We start from the raw sequence: 4,615 nt of genomic DNA, 5'->3' as shown, positions 1-4,615 counted from the left end.
CCAAGCTTTACTCTAAAATAAACATGGTATTCAACACATGTGTTATTTTGAGAAGTTCGAGTATTCTTCATCTTGCATTCCAAAGTGCAATTCCTTCTACCTTATCTTCGAGATGGCGTTATATCATTCTTGACAATTTCCATTCATGTTTCTCGATTCACATTTTGTCAAGAATGAGGTATTTTAAACCCATCATTTTCTTCCTAGGAGTTATCTTGGTAAACATTTCAACTAAAAGCCTTCCCAAAGGAATGTTGCTAATTGTGGTGCTTATCAATGACCCAAGTTCTCCAATTATCCTCTTGGTGAAAGAAGTTTCTCTTATCTTAATTGATCTCAACAATCAATTGTTTCTGTTAGTGGCGGGTTGTCACCTCATCATTTTGAGATGTTTGCCATAAGCTTGTGCTTTTCGTTGTTGATTTTCCAACAACTCCGTTCAATTCTTCTTTGCAAGGATGCTTTCCAAGTTCATTTGTGGCAGAAGATTTCACTTTCAGCTCCGTCCCTTTATCCCAACAATCTAGCTTCTATTCTTTCGTTCCGGAGGCATTGTGATGTTGCTCTCTTTACTCATCTTCTCGTATTGAGGATCATGTTCTTTTCGTGCTTATCCATTTAACCGGAGTGTTGTGTCATCTCTTCAAGTTCTTTCATCTTATCATGTCTTGCATCTCCTTTCAACCGGAGTGCTTGCATGTACTTCTTGTCCATTGTAACCCTTTTCTTATGTCTTTCAACCCCCAAGGTTCACATGGTGTTCCTTGTTTCTCTTTTCTATTGGAGTGCTACCAATTTCGTTCAACTCTGTTGTGTTCTTCTTTCAACTTTTCAACCTCTCAAGGTTCATTGGTTTCACTCGTTTGTCAAAGAAGCAACTTTGTCCTACCTCTTTCTCTTACGTTTCTCTCCGGTGCCATCCTAGATCTCGGGACGAGATCCTTTTTTAGTGGTGGAGTGTTGTAACGCCTCGGATACAACTTTCCATATTCGTAACTCCAACTCTTGCCTTTTCCGGAGATGCGATATGATATTTCCTTCGTGGTTGGGTTTTGTATTTTGTTTTGCATTTTGTTCATGGCATGCATCTCACCTCATAGCATCATGTGCATCGCATCCATATGCTTTCATAAAAACCCGTATCCACTTGTAGTTGCCGCGTCACCCCTTGCTTTTGTTGACCGTTCCAGACCGATCGGGTCTTTGCTTCCCTCTTGACCGCGACGGCCTAACCCCCCTTTGCGTGCGTGTCCGAAACTTCTCGGACCCAACTCTAGCAGTCATGACCATTGGATTTGAATCATCCCCAAACATCCCTTGACCCGGAGCCATTCGATGACGATCGGATGTCCTAAAATACACCCTCATTTTGTCTCTCTCTATAAATAAGTGGCAACCCTAATTTCTAGGGGAGATGTCATGTCGACCCCATTCGGCCGCCACCCCCTTCTCCAAAATCCTCCTCGAATTCCACATCGAGCCAACCACAGACACCTTTCTTCCTCATTTCCAGATCCAGCCAATCCACCGCAGCCTCGCTCCCATCCGCGCCTCCTTGCAACCCGTCGGCGACCGGACCTCGCCGGAGATGAGTTCCCCGCCGTGCCCTGCTCCCTTCCTTCCCCATCTGCTATCGATTTTCTCTCTCCCTCTCTCACGCTGCTCTCTCTCTATCGTCCTCGCAGCGCCGTCATGGAGGCCCCAGCTCCAACCCGTAGCAGCTGCACTGCCGGATTCGCCAGGACCGGCCTCGTCCCGCTCATCTCCTCCCCTGTGTCCCTTCCTTCCTGTGCTTCTCGCTCTCACATCTCTCTCTAACTCGTTTCCGTCAGGGAACGGAAGGAAGCCCCCATGGCCTGGGCTCGGCCTCAAGATCCCATTGCCACCGTCTTCTGCAGCTACTGCGCTGCGGCTTTGCCCGCTGGGCGCCCGACACCCCTCGCTGCTGCGCGCCTCGATTTTCTCTCTCTCTCTCTCTCCCTCACTCACTCACTCTCTCTCCCTCTCTCTCTCTCTCTCTCTCTCTCTCTCTCTCTCTCTCTGGCCGCTCTGACCTCCCCTGCTCTCCATCTTTTCTCTTTGGACAGAAGCAGGTCGCTCCCTTCTTCCAGCTCGAGATCCAAAGTATCCCCATCGTCAACCACCTCGAGCAGCCCCTCGCCAAGTCCCGCCCCCGACGCCCAGATCCGCTCTCCTCCACTGTCTCGGTGCCATCCCTGTCGCCGGAGGATGCAGCTCCACCGCCTCCAAGTCCTCCGCTTCGACTGTGGTTGAACGAGACGACCAGCGCTGCCCCCCTTGTTGACTTGGTCCAGCGCCAGCCTGGACGAGTGCTGCGTTACCCGCGCCAGCCCTCCTCTGCTTCGCCTTTGCCGTGAGCTGCGCCAGACCCGCCAGCCCAAGCCGGCCTGCTGCACCGACCGGGCCAAGAGCCCATGGTGAGCACCAGATCCAGCGCCCACCCTTCCACTGTTGGGCCAGTCAGATTCGGCCTGTCATGTGTTTTTTCCCCTTATGCTAATTTAGCATTTATCCAGTGATTTACCTATTTTACAGAAAAGTCCCTCTAGATCATGCATTTAATAACTCACAAATGGTGCATCGGATTAAAATGTTTTATATATGAAAAATGCTTAGTTTTTCATCTAGTTTCATAATATGCTGCTTTCATCCATGTTTAAAATGTTTAAAATGTTGTTTGATAAAATTAGCTCAAATGCCATGTTAAAATAATTTATTTCATAACTATTTAACCATAGCTCCGAATTTAATAAACTTTATATGCAAATGGGGTGGAAAATGCATAGATTAACTTGGTGCACTTTGTTTTCCTGTTTAATAACATTAAAATATGGTTTAGGGCAGAACAGTATCAAATCTAAAATATGCACATGGGGATTTTTCGGAATTGTTGTTTGTTGTTCCGGCCTCATTTAAACTTGCCTAGATAGGTAGTTTAATTATGCTTCACCTCTTGCCATGATTAACAACATTCAATATTGTTTGGTAGTTTAAACGAGATTAAACTAAATATGTCAATGTGAGGTTTTGTCAATATGCAACTTGTTGCATATTGAGCTCCACTTGACTTGTAGTATTATTTGTTGCGCTTTGCCATGCCACCCTCATTAAACCAGACATGCATCGTACTTGTTTGTGCATCATGCCATGATTATGCTTGTGTGTTTACCATGCTGTTTGCTTCTTTCCCGGTTGATTCTCTCGTTAGCTTCAGTTTCGTTCCGGAGTTGTGAGGATTCGTTCGACCACGTCCACTTGTCTTCTTCACGGACTCGTTCTTCTTCCTAGAGGGATTTCAGGTAAGATGACCGCTACCCTGGATCTCACTACTATCATTGCTATGCTAGTTGCTTCATTCTATCGCTATGATGCGCTACCTATCATTTACTCTTCAAGCCTCCCAAACTACCATGTCAGCCTCTATCCTTTTCACCCTTCCTAGCAAACCGTTGCTTGGCTATGTTACCGCTTTGCTCAGCCTCTCTTATAGCATTGTTACTTGCAGGTGAAGTTGAAGATTGCTTCATGACGGACATGATTATGTTGGGATATCACAATATCTCTTATTTAATTAATGCATCTATATACTTGGTAAAGGGTGGAAGACTCAGCCTTATGCCTGGTGTTTTGTTCCACTCTTGCCGCTCTAGTTTCCGTCATACCGGTGTTATGTTCCTTGATTTTGCGTTCCTTACGCGGTTGGGTGATTTATGGGACCCCCTTGACAGTTTGCTTTGAATAAAACTCCTCCAGCAAGGCCCAACCTTGGTTTTACCATTTGCCTACCTAAGCCTTTTTCCCTTGGGTTTCCGGAGGCCGAGGGTCATCTTTATTTACCCCCTCCCCCCCGTGCCAGTTCTCCTCTGAGTGCTGGTCCAAACCGAGCGATGTCCGCCGCCCCCTGGGCAACTAGGGTCTATGCCAAACCGACGTCTGGCTCATCCAGTGTGCCCTGAGAACGAGATACGTGCGACTCCTATCGGGATTTGTCGGCACATCGTGCGGCTTTGCTGGTCTTGTTTTACCATTGTCGAAATGTCTTGTAAACCGGGATTCCGAGACTGGTCGGGTCTTCCTGGGAGAAGGAATATCCTTCGTTGACCATGAGAGCTTGTGATGGGCTAAGTTGGGACACCCCTGTAGGGTATAAACTTTCGAAAGATGTGCCCGCGGTTATGTGGCAGACGGGAATTCGTTAATGTCCGGTTGTAGAGAACTTGACACCTGATTCGAATTAAAAATGCATCAACCGCGTGTGTAGCCGTGATGGTCTCTTTTCGGCGGAGTCCGAGAAATGAACACGGTTTTGGGTTATGTTTGACGTAAGTAGGAGTTTAGGATCACTTCTTGATCATTGCTAGCTTCACGACCGTTCCGTTGCTCTCTTCTCGCTCTTATTTGCATATGTTAGCCACCATATATGCTTAGTCCCTGCTGCAACCTCACCACTTTACCCCTTCCTTACCCTTTAAGCTTTGCTAGTGTTGATACCCATGGCAATGGGATTGTTGAGTCCTCGTGGCTCACAAATTACTACAACAACAGTTGCAGGTACATGTTTTGCGATAATCTTGACGCGAGGGCGACATTACTT

Source organism: Triticum dicoccoides, chromosome 3B, assembly GCF_002162155.2.
Source record: "Triticum dicoccoides isolate Atlit2015 ecotype Zavitan chromosome 3B, WEW_v2.0, whole genome shotgun sequence".
Taxonomy (NCBI): Eukaryota; Viridiplantae; Streptophyta; class Magnoliopsida; order Poales; family Poaceae; genus Triticum; species Triticum dicoccoides.
The sequence above is the reverse complement of the archived record's forward strand: the minus strand, read 5'-3'. Positions refer to the sequence as shown.